Genomic DNA, 16,446 nt, shown 5'->3' on the forward strand with positions numbered 1-16,446 from the left:
CCTTCTTTCCTCTCCTCTCCGCACTTTTGAGTTGATGGGCTGCAAACTGAATGGCACTCAGGAACTGAAGTGAGCTGAGAAGGGGGAAAGTGGGATGGGGTATTTTTTAAAGTCCCTGAAAAAGTGGGGTGAGAGAGGCTTAACCAGGACTGTCTCTGCTAAATTGGGAGAGTATGTTCTCCGCTTGCTTTCATGAACTGGCCCAGCAGTGACACAGATGAAACTAATAGTCAAGAACCTAGACTCACCAAAGAGTTCTTGTACTTCTGCATCCTCTTTCTCTTGGAGCCCAACTCCCTCCGCTTGGCCTCTGTGTCAGCCATCAGGTGGGCAGGGGTCCTGGTGGTCTTGCACTTGGGTCACTTCCAGAAAGAGAGGCCCAAAGCCGTGTACGAAGAGGCCGAGATGAAGTTCCTGACAAAAGGGACCAGGGTTAGGATAGGCTTGGTAAGAAACCCAGCAGTGCTCAAAGACACAGAGAACGGCATCCTGCTGATGACATACGCAGGTTATATATGCCTCCTTTGGGCCGATGCAGAGGTGGGTATCCCCTTCCTCCCTCTGCACCAAACAAAGCCCCCTGGACCTAGCATAGATTCACTGCAGTTCCCTTACACAACAGCTATTCCATGCCTTGTGAGAGTGGTGGGGAATCAGGGGATGGGGAATTGGAAAGAGCCTTGTCTATATCCCTGTAGCTAGATGTGAAATGAGTGCATCATCTCCAGAAGTACCCAGTGGTCCTCAGAGGAAGATGTCTTCATTTTGCTTCTGGCTACAGAAACACGGCTGGATGCTTCTCTAATACCTCGCACCCGACACTCTCAGCAGGCATGGAATGGCCATGCAGGATGGCATCCACAACTCTATGGTAGGACCTGGGTCAGTGAATGGCCAGTTGTAGCCTCATTCCACCCAGAACAACACTGGAGCGTGGAGGGTTTTGCTGAGTCAGGCTGTGTGGCCTAGTGGCCCCTCATTCTCCCAAACCAGTTGCCCTCCATCCCCCAGGGAGGCCCCTGGTCAGGTAGGGCAGGAAAGGAGCTCTCTCTTCTCTTCTTGCTCCCCTTGCATTGTATCATGCCCTCCTCCCAGGGTTGGGGGGCACCAGAGGATTGGGCTGATGGGAAGAGAGCACCTGATTTACACATGCAGGACTAAATCCTAACCTGGAACCTATACTATGCTTTGTCCTGATCAGAGGAGAATCACTGAATCAGTTGGCATTACCTATAGTTTGACTCGCCAGTCACTTATGGATTCAGTGGGTCTAATCTCTAGGGTTAACCAACAGGATTCATGCCACCTCAGTTTTTTTAAATGAAGAAATGCTGTTTCAAAGTCACGGATGAGAATTAGACTACTCTTTCATGTAGAGGAGGAGGAGGAGGACCTGTTTTATGTCCCACGAAGAGAAGATCTAGCTCCTGGACTGGATAAGATATGCACTACTTTACGGATCTGATCCACAGCCTCCCCTCATCATGCCCCCATCCCCATTTTGACACTGGTGAAAATAATCATTTCATTATTACAAATGAGAGTGTTCATCTAAGTTTAACTGCTGTGTTTCTGTCTGTCAGTCATAGCTAGAGCATGAGGTGTGCAGCTCCTCTCTCTGCTTGCTGAGGCCATCCAGAAATCCTTATATGTATATTTGTGTGCAGTGTTTCTGAACAGACCCATTGTCAAAATCACATTCATTTTCACTTCTTTTTGTATATTTTTAAAAGGTATGCACACCACTTGATACAATAAAATTCTATAAATGTATAGGTTTAAGATTAAAGACTGCTTCCTGGATTATGCTTATTTTTGGGAAGAGAGGACATATGTAAATTCATTTTATAAACCCAGTAAAACAAATACCTCACAAAGCTCTAGTAAACAACACACATATATTCCCCACACAAAGGACCATGTGTCTGGGGTCTGGAAATCTCCCTTCCACCTTCTGGGAAGACAATGCTGCTAGAGACTGAATTTGGGGCTTTATGCCTGCAAAGCATGGGCTCAGTCTCTCAGCTGCAGCCCTTCCATACAATCCTGAACTGAAACATTCAAACAAAGGTCCTCTTCCAGCTCCAGGAATAAAGGCCTACCTTCAGTACAAAGACCCTGATTCCTGCAGCCCCAGAAAGGGCTCTTCTGCAGTCCTTTATGGCCGGAGCTTCCCTGGGTCAGAGGCCGTCTCCTCAGCCATTGAGAAGGGTTGCTGTGAGTGCGAAGGAGGAGGAGGTCCAAGGGCTGAGGGAGGGAAGGCAATGGGAAAAGGTCAGTGCCAATGGCCATGGAGGGCAGAAGGTGACAATGCCTAGGAAACTCCTCTGAGTCCCAGCCATTCTAGGAATGAGTGGCAGGAGTGAGTCCAGGGGGCTGAGGGGGTCTCCTTTCCCAAAGGGGGAGGCAAGGACCGGTGGACCCTCCCCAGCTAGGGCCCAAAGGGAGGGTCTCTTTCCCAACTCTCTCTTCCAGTCCCCAAAGCCCAGGTTCCCCACTGGCCCTGAGTCCCTGCCTCCCCTTCCTCAGACACCACAGGCCCCTTCCTTCCTTCCTTCCTTCCTTCCTTCCTTCCTTCCTTCCTTCCTTCCTTCGCCCCAAAATGGAGAGTCAGAGGCACAAAGGGACACACTTCCTTCCTTTTGGCCCAAGGAGCCTGGCCTCCTTGACTCTGGAGCCTCAGGAGAGGAAGAGATGCCTCTGTTCAACTGAGGCCTCATAGAAAGTTCTGGAACAAGCAGCACAAAATGGTTGCCAGAATACAAAATGGCCAGGGATGGAGCGAGGGAGTGGGATTGTAGCCAATCAGAGCAGGGATGGTGGGAGGGACTGGGATTCCAGCCAATCAGGGCCAGGGATGGTGGGAGGGAGGGGATTCCAGCCAATGGCAGTCCTCAGAGTGTCCTCAGGAGGCAATCATGTGTAAAATACACATCATCATAAAGTCATCATAAAGAGGGACGTAGCCATGATTTTGGGAAGGGGGGGGGGTCCAGACTAAGTGCCACCATTTTGAGAGACACAGGAAGAGGGTCAGCGTTTACCTGAGGAAAGGGAAAGAGGAGGGGAGGGTGTTCCATTGCAGCCCCAGGTCCATTCAGGGGAAGGAGAGCCAGGAGAGCTGTCTTTTGGGGGAATGGACATAAAGGAAGCTGGGGCTGCAGGGAAGTCTTTGAGTCAGTGGAGAAGTTTGCCCTTGGAGTGAAGGGAAAGAGAAGAGAGGGGGGAAGTCCCATTTCAAACCGGATTCGGGGGGGGGGGGGGATACGGCGTGGAGACTGCCATGGTCGCCTTAGTCGATGATCTCCTTCTGGGCATCGACAGGGAAGTGTGACCCTGCTGGTGCTCTTAGACCTCTCAGCAGCCTTTGATACCATCGACCATGGTATCCTTCTGGAACGCCTGGGAGAGTTAGGTATCGGAGGCACTGTTCTACAGTGGTTCTGGTCCTACCTCTCAGGAAGATTCCAGATGGTGGCGCTAGGAGACAGTTGCTCTTCTAAAAGAGAGATAAAATTTGGTGTACCCCAGGGCGCAATATTGTCTCCTATGCTGTTTAACATTTACATGAAGCCGCTGGGAAAAATCATCCGGAGACATGGGGCAGGATGTTATCAGTACGCTGATGACACCCAAATTTATTTCTCTGTGTCTCAGACTGATGCAGTGTCTATGGATGGCATCTCTCCTCTGAATGCCTGTCTTGGGGCGGTAATGGACTGGATGAGGGAAAACCGACTCAAGCTGAATCCAGGTAAGACGGAGGTACTTGTTATAGGAAACCCAAGCCCAGGTATGGAATTATGTCAGCCAGTTCTGGATGGGGTCACACTTCCCCTGAAAGACTCTGTCCGCAGCTTAGGGGTGCTCCTTGACTCGTCGCTTCACCTGACAGCTCAGGTCAGGAGCACTTGTTATCAGCTTCGGCTGATACGCCAGCTGCGCCCCTTCCTGGAGCAGTGAGGCCTTGAAACAGTTGTACATGCACTGGTCACCTCTCGATTGGACTTCTGTAATGCGCTCTACATGGGGCTACCCTTGTGCCAAGTTCAGAAACTTCAACTTGTACAAAATATGGCAGCCAGGTTAATTACAGGTTCTCGTCGTACCAATCACATAACGCTGATTTTGAAATCCCTTTACTAACTGCCAATTAGTTTCCTGGCAAGATACAAGGTGTTGGTGTTTACCTTTAAATCCCTACATGGCTTGAGTCCAGAATACTTAAGAGATCGCCTCCTTCCGTACTGTCCGTCCTGCACTCTAAGGTCCTGGGAGAAGAATCTACTTCAGCCAATAAAATCTAGGCTAACCTCAGTCACCCAGAGGGCCTTTTCCATTGCAGCTCCGAAGCTACGGAATGACCTGCCGAAGGAGATCCGTGACATTTCTACTCTTACAGCCTTTAAGAAGGCTCTTAAGATGCATCTCTTCAGGCAGGCCTTCCCTGCCTAGTTCCCTACCTAGTTCCTCTCCCCATTTACTGTGACTTATGTCACTCTGTCCACCAATTCTTCTCTTATATTAATGAGAAGAATTAAATTAAAATTAATGAAATTATATTATTGCCTCAAGAAGAAGAGCCCTCCCTCCATTTCAAGTGTCATCATCAGACCTGGGAGGGACTGAAAAAGACAGGCCCAATTTCCATCAGGCCTAACTGTGAATTACTGTAACTAACGTCGCTCTCTTTTATTTTATTGTATTGTATTTATTTTTTGTATTTTATTTTATTGTATTCTTTATATTTTTATTGTTGTAACCCACCCAGATTCCTTGTGATTGGGCGGGCTATAAATAATAATAATAATTATTATTATTATTATTATTATTATTATTATGTTGTTGTTGTTGTTGTTGTTGTTGTTGTTGTTGTTGTTGTTGTTTAGAAATGGAAGATGGGAGACCGGTCTGTAATTGTTTATGTCCTAGGGATCATAACACCATTTCTTTTAAGCAAGATGGAAGAGATGCATTTATGATACATCTCAGGTGACTCCTAAGTGCATCTCCTCCTTGGATGACCAGACATGAAGGACACAGATCAAGAGGGCAAGTTGTCTTCTTCTCATTTCCCAGGAGCTTAACCACATCCTTAGTACTCACAGATTCAAACTGATCCAGTATGATCTCATTGACAGAGTCACTGGACACCTGACCTATGGCCTCTGCAATAATGCAATAATGCTGGCATCAAAGTCAGCTCTTATCATTTAAAGCAGGGGTCCTCAAACTCCGGCCCTCCAGATGTTTTGGACTTCAGCTTCCAGAATCTCAGATCATTGACCAAGCTGTCAGGGAGGGCATTATGAGGTAGGAAGGAAATTTGTGGATGGTGATTGGCTGAGGGCCAAAGAGGAAAGGGGAGCCTTTGTGGGGCTCTGGAAGTCTATTCAGATTGGCTGTAGAGTACTGAGGTAGGAAGGGAATTTGCATGTGGATGTTGATTGGCTGAGTCTTCTGGGAGATGAAGTCCAAAACACCTGGAGGGCTGGAGTTTGAGGACCCCTGATTTAAAGCATCACAGTGAGCTGTGATAGCTCTTACAATGGGTCCTGGGAGGTGAGTACATCAGTCTGGTCCAAGATACCCCCACCTCACTTCAATAGTCCCATTATGCTTTTCTTCCCTTGGCACCTTCCTTCCTTCCTTCCTTCCTTCCTTCCTTCCTTCCTTCCTTCCTTCTCTTCCTTTCACCTCCAGCCAGGCAGAGAGTTGAGCCAAGCCAGAAGCAACCCTTTCTCTCCTCCAATTCCTCCAGGGGCCAAGGAAGCCAGCAGAGGCAAGGCAGCAGTGAGAGGGGCATGGCCAGGACTGTAGATCTTCCCCGAGGCCAGAGGACGCCAGCCAGGAGACAGCCTTCTCCCTTAACATCCCTGGCTCCCACTGGCAGGGACGCAGTGGTGAATGGTGGGACAGATGATGCCAACTTGCTGGTACCTTTTTCCTTGTGTACTTTTATTTCATATGTTCTTAGACAGATCTGTGGTGGGACACTTGGAGGGAGATGGCCATGGGCAAGGAGAATATCATTCAGATGACGAATGGGGGGGGGGGGGGAGATTGACTGTGGAGTGGCTATACAAGATGTGCATGGTGCGCTAACAGGGTGAAATGTCGTTACAGCGGAAGGAGAGATTGATGTTTGATATCTATCTCCCCTTCCATTCACCCTGCTATCCCAAAAGAGATGGAGAGCATACCAAACCAGCCACAGAACCTTTCCCTGCTCTTGTGTAACGGCAGGTCAGTCAAAAATACAACGCAGATAGTCCAGAATCTCCTACTGGACAAAGAGGCTGACCTGGCTTGTTTCACGGAGACCTGGCTGGGTGATGATAGCTCAGCCACCTGAGCTCAGACTTTACCAGCTGGGTTTGCCATCAGTGAGCAGATAAGGGAACGTTGCTTTGGTCCATGAAAACAATCTTGCTTTGGCCAGGATACCTATCCATAAGATGGACCACATTGAATGTATTTACCTCAGCTTAAGGACTAGGGAATGTCTGTGGATTCTGTTGGTTTAATGCCCACCCTGTTGCTTAACAGACTCCCTAGCAGAGCTGACACAACTGGTCTCAGAGCTGCTGCTGGAGTCGCCTAGGCTTTTAGTCCTGGACGACCTCAACATCCCCCTCGAGGCCGGTTTAAGGAACGTATCTGGTGCAGCTCGGGAGTCCATGGTCAGCATGACAAACATGGGCCTTTCCCAGATAGGCTCTGAGCCCACTCACTGTGCAGGTCATACTCTCGATATGGTCTTCTGTGCGGAACAGGCACATCCATGGGTGGAGGTAGTCATTATCTCCGCATTGTCATGGACCATGGATCATTTCCTGGTCAAGGTTGGGCTGAAGGCCACTATTCCCCCCATCGGGGTTGGAGGACCTATTAAAATGGTCCGCCCTCGAAGGTTGATGAAACCCACTAGGTTCCCAGAGGCCTTAGAGGGTTTGATGGCTGGTAATGCCTGCGATTCTGTTGAAACTCTGGTCAATACTTGGAACAATGTTCTTACCAGAGCTATAGACACTATTGCTCCCAAGCGCCCTTTTTCAACCCGCTTCAAATTGCAGTTCATGGTATACTAAAGATCACAAATTAATGAAGGGGGCTGGACAACGGCTAGAGCGCTTCTGGCAGAAATATGGACTGATACCTGATAAGGGTTTTTCTTAAATCCTATGTAGTAGCAATAGATGCAGCTAAGAAGTCCTTCTACTCTGCATGTACTGCATTTGCAAAGTCTCGTCCTGCAGAGCTATTCAGGATGGTAAGGGACTTGGCTCAAATGTCCCCCACCCTCAAGTCTTTGTGAGAACCTACAAAAGTCTGCTCTGATGCTTTTAATAATAACTTCGCAGACAAAATCTCTCAGATAAGAATTAATTTGGACTCTGGCTTTACGACAGACGCGACAGGAGAAGTATCCAGACCCTCCGCTTATACAGTTCTTCTGGATGCACCGGGGGTTCAGGAGCCTCCCCTTCTTTCCCTCATTTCTTCTTTTGAGGAAACCAAAATGGAGCCCAAGGTGCAGAGCTGGAAAGTCAGGAAAGGAAGGATCTAGTTTGGAAATATAGCTGTCCCTGTATATTTGTGTTTGTGTGTGTGTGTTTGCCTCTGCTGTTCTTATGGCTGGGAATGGAGCTGAGGACTGAGGACAAAAGAAAGGGTCAGTTTTGGGCAAATGCAGATCTTCTGTGCATCAAAGAGTCCAATGTGTTGAAATAGCAAAGAACTTTATTGAGAACACACAGAAATTCAGTGTTTAAGACAGAACTGCCCACTCCAATACAAACAATACATTAAAACACCAAAACCTAAAACATTACCCTCTTCTAAACCCCACCTCCAATTCCCACAGTCTATGCTCTGCAGGTAACAAGGACCCTTTGCCATTCCCACAAACTAACCCTTTCTGTTAATACTGGCCTCCAACCTTCTTAGGCCAAAATCCCACAAATTGCAAAAGCTATCATTCCCATAACTAATAAAGCCAGCTGTAACAAATCCCACCCCCCCCCCCCATCTACTTAACCTATACCATGACCCACAATCCCCAGCCAAATATACAACCCAAAGTAATTATCTATACTATTAGCAATGAAAACCTAATCTTAACAACGTATAACTTTAAAACATAAACAGACATATGGACAGACAAACCTTACAAACAATATCACAAGGGCCTTTTTGGACTGTTGGATTGAAAATGTATTTTTTGTATTTGTTATTGACAAATATAATGTTAGTTCACTACTGAGATTTTTGTGGCTTCTCTCCTGTGTGGACTCTCTGATGTGTCACTAGGTTTAACTTCACTGAAAAACATTTCCCACAATGCTGGCATTTGTATGGCTTCTCTCCTGTGTGGACTCTCTGATGTGCCACTAGGTTTGACTTCCGGGGAAAACATTTCCCACAATGCTTGCATTTGTATGGCTTCTCTCCTGTGTGGACTCTCTGATGTGTCACTAGGTTTGACTTCTGGGGAAAACATTTCCCACAATGCTTGCATTTGTATGGCTTCTCTCCTGTGTGGACTCTCTGATGTCTCACTAGGTTTGACTTAAAAGAAAAACATTTCCCACAGTGCTGGCATTTGTATGGGTTCTCTCCTGTGTGCACTCTCTGATGCATCACTAAGTGTGACATCTGGGAAAAACACTTCACACAATGCTGGCATTTGTATGGCTTCTCTCCTGTGTGGATTCTCTGGTGTTTCACTAGGATGGATTTCAATGAAAAGAATTTCCCACAATGCTGGCATTTGTATGGCTTCTCTCCTGTGTGGATTCTCTGGTGTTTCAATAGGTTTGATTTCAATGAAAAGCATTTCCCACAATGCTGGCATTTGTATGGCTTCTCTCCTGTGTGGACTCTCTGATGTGCCACTAGGTTTGACTTCCGGGGAAAACATTTCCCACAATGCTTGCATTTGTATGGCTTCTCTCCTGTGTGGACTCTCTGATGTGTCACTAGGTTTGACTTCTGGGGAAAACATTTCCCACAATGCTTGCATTTGTATGGCTTCTCTCCTGTGTGGACTCTCTGATGTCTCACTAGGTTTGACTTAAAAGAAAAACATTTCCCACAGTGCTGGCATTTGTATGGGTTCTCTCCTGTGTGCACTCTCTGATGCATCACTAAGTGTGACATCTGGGAAAAACACTTCACACAATGCTGGCATTTGTATGGCTTCTCTCCTGTGTGGATTCTCTGGTGTTTCACTAGGATGGATTTCAATGAAAAGAATTTCCCACAATGCTGGCATTTGTATGGCTTCTCTCCTGTGTGGATTCTCTGGTGTTTCAATAGGTTTGATTTCAATGAAAAGCATTTCCCACAATGCTGGCATTTGTATGGCTTCTCTCCTGTGTGGACTCTCTGATGCATCACTAAGTGTGACATCTGGGAAAAACACTTCCCACAATGCTGGCATTTGTATGGCTTCTCTCCTGTGTGGACTCTCTCATGACTCAAATGTTTTTCTGTAAAGAAGGACAATGACAGATGAGACTGAAAATCATACTTAAGGGAGGAGGGTGTTGCCACATGATTTAGCCCTCATTAACCTCTCCTTATTTGCGATTAAATTAATAAAGTTGCTGTGAGTAACTTAAGTATGGCCCTGCTGCTTATGCCCCTAAACCCATTGAATAGTTGTATCCTTACTCATAGGAGCTAGCAAAAAATGGGGCTGCCTTGAGGGAATCAGTGGAAGCAGTTAGTCAAAGGACTGTTGAAAAAATATTCCATTAACCATGTGCAAAAATACTTTGATTGACAGGTGTCATCATATCCTGTGAGACTGCCATAGAGTCCTGAGTCAGAGCCCAAGGCATGATGGAAGCTAACTGCAGAGGTCCCTTCATGCTGTTTCGCACTAGGAGATGACTCACAACCAATACAATATACAGCTCACATGCGGATTGGTGTGGATTGGATTGGAGTTGTGTGTATAAGGGATGGTGAAGTTGATGGAAGTCGGAGAGGATTATTTTGTATTATTTTGCAACTCAAAATAGAGAACCTCCAAGGACCTGAATGAAATCTACTGTGTCTGTGACTTATCTTTAAGTGTGTAAAGTGGTAAGTGTATTGCCAATACCTATATCTAGATATTTGCTTCCATACTCTCCTATGCTATTTTTGAGTTGCATCTGGGAGTGTTACCCTCAGATTGCAGGGTACATTGGCTTATGAACATGGTCAAAATTCAGAGCCAACAAGGACCTTAGAAGCGGTGTGCTAATCCCTTTTGTCTGAGGTATTTGCATCAAAGACCCAATGCATTCAATTCGGTTTCACGCCATGCTTTCCCCACACATGAAATATGCTAAAGTGATATAAACCTTTCTGAACCCTCAGTTTCTGCCCCCAAGCAACAATTTCAATATAAATATCAGCCCCAACTTGCTGTTCTTTGGTGTCAGTCTAGTTACAGACAGACACTCTTTTTTTTTCATGGCTAAGCACCTAAATGCACTCACCAACCCCAATTGTCAAAGGAACTACTGACCTCTTCCCAACCAAATCCTCAGCAATTGGAATAAAGGTCTGGATAGATGACGTGTCACCATTAACAAAGCCTTACATCTATTCACCACTCCCACCTTTGTTACCTAGTTCTTGCATGTGTGTGTAAACACTTATCTATTTCAAATGCCTCTGAAGATCTGTTTGATTCAGGACTTGCTATAGCTGAGCTGAATCTAGAGGTCACTATTGCCCCAGTAAACCTAATTCATTCTATTGAGCTAAGTACCAAATTCCCCTAAAAGCATAGCACTTGTGGGTGTCCACCCAGACTCCAGCATTTTGGGTAACAAAGGATGTCTTGAATCAACCATGGAGCTAAGCAAAAGAAACATTAGAGAAAAAGGAGTTTTTGTGTCCCCTTTCCTCCCTTCATAGATGTTACACATAACTGCTAAATGGAACCCCTAAATATGTCTGAAAAGAAGGATTTGAGCTGGTTCTCACCAGTTCACTCAATCCAGTTCTTAAAATCTGTCAGTTTGGTGGCTGCCTCCCAATCCCCAAGGCCTCTCTCCTGGCCCTTCCCAGAAGTCCCTTCCTCTCCGCACAGAACTAGGCGATCCTGGCTTTGCTCCTGCCTTCCCCTCCTGGCTCCCAGAGGCCTGATCCCCTTCACTTTCTCCCTCTGCTCTCCAACCTTGCCTCTTGCCCATCTGCAGAGCTTTACCATTTCACCTTCCGCATCTCTTCCGTGCCTTTATGTTTTTCACATTGCCACCATCTCTCTATCACAGACACACACCCACAGAGTGTGATGCACAAAAGGGACACTTTGAGGTCATTTCTTGGCAAGACAATTAATATACGACTAATGCATTAGGAAAGGCAGAAAAAGGGGTCCGGGACCTTGTTTCTGATATTAGTGAGGGTCAAGTACAAGGGAGAATCTTTAAAACAACCTTAAGACATCTCTAAGACAGGGATGGACTGCTGTAGGGAAGTGGGGTGGTCACATTGGACCCCAGCGGATCTCAGGGGCAACCCCACATTGTGTCGCCTAAAAATATGGCCTAATGTTTTGCCCCTCAATATCCCACAGCATCCCTTTGTGGAAGTGGAGGCCATTTTGCCACTGTTGGGCCCTCTCTGAGCCATTGCAGGGCCAAGGAAGGCTTTTTCCCCACAATGCCTCTCCAGAGTCTCAAAATGCCAGAAGACGGGCTACAAAAGCCAAGAAACTCGTTCTGGGATGGGCTGAGGACCATTTAGGGGCAAAAAGCATTAATCTCCATGGCTCCTTCCCACAAAATTCCAGAATTGGCAGTTTAGGATTGGATATTTAGAATCCTTAAAAAGTGGAGAACAATAGTGCCTCACTAAAACTAGAAATTCCAAGATTCCACAGGAAGTTGTTATGACAATTAAATTACATGTGAAAGGGAACTAGGAATGGTAGTAGAGCACAAGTTGAACATGTGTCAATGGTGTGATGCATCAGCTAAAAAGGCCAATGTGATCCTAGGCTGTATCAATAGGAGTATAGTGTCAAGATCAAGGGAAGTAATAGTGCCACTCTATTCTGTTTTGGTCAGGGCTCACTTGCAATAATCCTGTGTCCAGTTCTGGGCACCACAATTCAAACAGATGTTGAGAAGCTGGAGCATGTCCAGAGGAGGGAAACCAAAATGGTCAACGGTCTGGAAACCATGCTCTCTGAGGAACGACTTAGGGAGCTGGGTATGTTTAGCTTGGAGAAGAGAAGGTTAAGACTGGATATGACAGCCCTGTTCAAATATTTGAAGAGATGTCATATTCTGGATGGAGCAGGCTTGCTTTCTGCTACTCCAGAGAAAAGGACATGGAACAATGGATGCAAGCCACAGGGACAAGAGGCTCCACTAAAACTTTAGGAGGAACTTCCTGACAGTAAGAGCTCTTCAACAGTGGATTATACTCCCTCAGAGTTTGGTGAAGCCTCTTTCTTTGGAGGTCTTTAAACAGAGGCTGGATAGCCATCTCTCAGGGGTGCTTTGAATGTCTATTCCTGCATGGCAGAAGATTGAACCGGATGGTCCTTGTGGTCTATTTCAACTCTTTGATTCTATAATTCTAAAGTGGAATCATAGCGCTCTGACAGTAAATTATGAAAGGGCCCTCAGTCTTCACAGGAAGGGCAATGGATTCAGGTTCCTTACCCACAGAGGCCACATTATCGTAATTCTCCATCATTACAGAACTATACATAAGTTTCTGCTTTTTTGTCAACAGTTTCCATTCCTCCTCAGTGAAATATACTGCCACATCCGCAAAGGTCACCTGCAACAGAAAATAGCTCTTATCCAGAGAGTGACTAAACAAAAGGGGAGGAAAGCACATGGTGCATTGCAAATATTATTTCAACACTTCAGAATTCAGTCCAGTAAATAAACTTTACATTCTGCAAACAAACAAAAAGCTACAGCCTTTGAGATCCAGTTTGTCTCTAATCCTTTCAATGTAATATATAATATAATAAACAATATAATTTAGGCCATTTCTGGAATATTATACATTGATTAAGATACTGACTATCCCAACATGTATATTAGATATTGTCAAACCTCCAGAGCATCTTTTATGCTCTTGAGACATATATTTAGTTAAGATTGTATTAGGCTTTGTATGTATTAGTTTAGAATTATAGTTCATTTAGTCATATCTCACCTAATTTCAGAGGCAAATTTCACTTTAAAAAAAAATAGTTCTGGGGAGTACTCTGGGCTTTAGGGCCACTGGGCCCACCTTCAACTTAAGTCCAGAGATATTCTTCCATATCTCCCAGCATTTCACAGATTGGGAAAGCAAGACTCATGTGGAAAAACAACATCAAAATGGGGTCAAGATGGCCAAAGTTGTTAATGATAAAGATCACACAAGCGAGGAAAGGTACAGCAGTTTGCTTTTGCCTCTGACTCCTGGCAAGGGCAAGACCCTGCTCCCTTCTCTCCTCCCCTTTGAATTGATGGGATGCACACTCTTTTGAACTTGAAACACATTTTGCAGCAACTGAACTGACCTGAGGCGAAGGGGGAAAGTGGGAGGAGGAGAGTGAAACAGGACATTTTCAAAGCCCCTGAAAAAATGAGGTGACAGAGGAATAACCAGGACATTCTCTGCCAAACTGGGACAGTATGTTCTCTGCTTGCTTTCATGAGCTGGCCCAGACACAGATCAATGTAATAGTAAGGATGGCAACTTACCAAAGAGTTGTTGTACCTTGGCAGCCTCTTTCTGTTGGAGCCCAGCTCCCTCTGCTTGGCCTTTGTGTCGGCCATCAGGTGGGCGAGGGGTCTTGGTGGCCCTGCACTTTGGTCACTTCCAACAAAAGATACCCCAAAGCTGTGTACAAGGGGTCCAAGTTGAAGTTCCTGAGAAAAGAGACCAGGATTAGGCTTGGTTTGGCTAGAAACCCTGCAGCACTCAAAGTCACTGAGATCAGCATCCTGCTGGTGACATACGCAGGTGACTAATGTCTCCTTTGGTCCAATGCAGAGGTGGGCATCCCCTTCCTCCCTCTGCACCAAACAAAGCCCCCTGGAACTAGCATAGACTCACTGCAGCTCCCCTACACAACAGTTACTCCATGCCTTGTGAGAGTGGGTGGGGATGAGGGAATAGGGAATTGGAAAAGGTCCTGACTATGTCCTAATAGCTAGATGTGAAATGAGTGCATTATCTCCTGCAGAGGTCCCCAGTGGCCCTCAGAGGAAGATTTCTTCATTTTGCTTCTGACTACAGAAACACAGCTGGATGCTTCTCTAATGCCTCACACCCAACAGTCTCACCAGGCATAGAATGGCCATGAGGGATGGCTTCCACAACTCTATGGTAGGACCTGGATCAGTGAATGGCCAGTTGTAGCCTGATTGCACCTGGAGAAACAATGGAGCATAGAGGGTTCTGCTGGGTCAGGCTGTCTGGCCTGGTGGTTCCTCATTCTCCCGATGGTCGAATCAGCAGAACTCTCTATGCTCCAGTGTTGCTCTGGGAGGAATGGGTCTACAGCTGGCCATTCACTAGGGAGGCCTCCGGTCAAGAAGGGCAGGAAAGGAGCTCTCTCTTCCCAGGTTGTTCCCCTTCCATGGGATCCAGCCTTCCTCCCAGGATCAGGGGGCACCAGAGGATTGAGCTGATGGGAAGGGAGCACCCAATTCCCATGGCAACCTTCTGCATGCAGAGAAGTCACAATTCTGAGAGAGTCTCTGCCCATGTGGAGAGTGCCCATTTTCCACACTGTTGCCTGTCCATCTTGTATTGGGAATATCCTGTTCCAGCCACATGCAGACCTAAATCCTAGCCTGTATCCTATGCCTAGTCCTGATCAGAGTAGAATCACTGAATCAATTGGATTTATCTATATGTTGACTCACCAGTCACTTATGGTTTCAGTGGGTCTGCTCTCTAGGGTTAACCAACAGGATTCTGGACTCCTCAGATTTTTAAATGCAGGAATGCAAATTTTTAATGCTGTTTCATCATCACTGATGAGAATTTGACTTCTCTTTCACAAAGAGGAGGAGGGGGAGGACCTGCTTTATGTCCCAGGTGGAGAAGCTCTAGCTCTTGGGCTGGATGATACATGCTTTACTTTACAGACCAAATCCACGCCCTCCCATCATCATGGCCCCCTCCCCATTTAGACACTGGTCAAAATAATTATTTTATTTTTGCAAATGAGACTATTTCTCTAAGCTTAACTTCTGTGTTTGTCTATGTCAGTCATATCAGGATCAAGAAGTGTGTACTTGCTCCCTCTGCTTGCTAAAGCCACATAGAAATTGAGGCATGTACATTTGTGTGCATTTTTTCGGAATGGATCTATTGTCAAAATCACAATTTCTTCACTTTTCTTTGTATATTTTAAAAAAAGATGCACACTACTGAATGTGTTGCACTTGATATAACAAAAATCTATAAATGTATAGTTTATGAATTAACATTGCACCCTGAATTATACTCATTTTGGGGTAGTGAAGACATATGTAAATTCTTTTTATAAACGAAAGAAGTCATGCCAGACAAACCTGATCTCTTTTTTTGATAAGATTACCAGCTTGTTAGATGAAGGGAATGCTGTGGATATAGTATATCTTGATTTCAGTAAGGCCTTTGACAAAGTTCCCCATGATATTCTTGCAAACAAGCTTGTAAAATGTGGACTAGACAAGGCAACTGTCACATGGATTTGTAATTGGTTGACCAGCCGAACCGAAAGGGTGCTCAACAATGGCTCCTTTTCATCCTGGAGAGAAATGACCAGTGGGGTCCCACAGGGCTCTGTCTTGGGCCCAGTGTTATTCAACATCTTTATCAATGACCTGGATGACAGAATTGGGGGCATACTTATCAAATTTGCAGATGACACCAAATTAGGAGGAGTAGCTAATACCCCAGAGGACAGGATCAAGATTCAAAATGACCTGAACAGACTAGAAAACTGGGCCATAGCTAACAAAATGAAATTCAACACGGAGAAATGTAAGGTACTGCACTTAGGGCGGAAAAATGAAAAGCACAGATATAGGATGGAGGACACCTGGCTGAATGAAACTACATGTGAAAGGGTAGTAGACCATAAGTTGAACATGAGTCAACAGTGCAATGCGGCAGCTAACAAGGCCAATGCGATTTTAGGCTGCATCAATAGAAGTATAGTGTCTAGATCAAAGGAAGTCATAGTGCCACTATATTCTGCTCTGGTCAGGCCCCACCTGGAATATTGTGTCCAGCTCTGGGCACCACAATTCAAAAAAGGACATTGAGAAACTGGAGTGTGTCCAAAGGAGGGTGACTAAAATGGTGAAAGGTCTGGAAACCTTGCCCTATGAGGAACGACTCAGGGAGCTGAGGATGTTTAGCCTGGAGAAAAGAAGGTTAAGAGGTGATATGATAGCCCTGTTCAAATATTTAAAGGGATGTCAT

This window comes from Sceloporus occidentalis, unplaced genomic scaffold (genome assembly GCF_023333645.1).
Source record: "Sceloporus occidentalis isolate IW3139 unplaced genomic scaffold, rSceOcc1.0.p SCAF_21, whole genome shotgun sequence".
In the NCBI taxonomy this organism is placed as follows: Eukaryota; Metazoa; Chordata; class Lepidosauria; order Squamata; family Phrynosomatidae; genus Sceloporus; species Sceloporus occidentalis.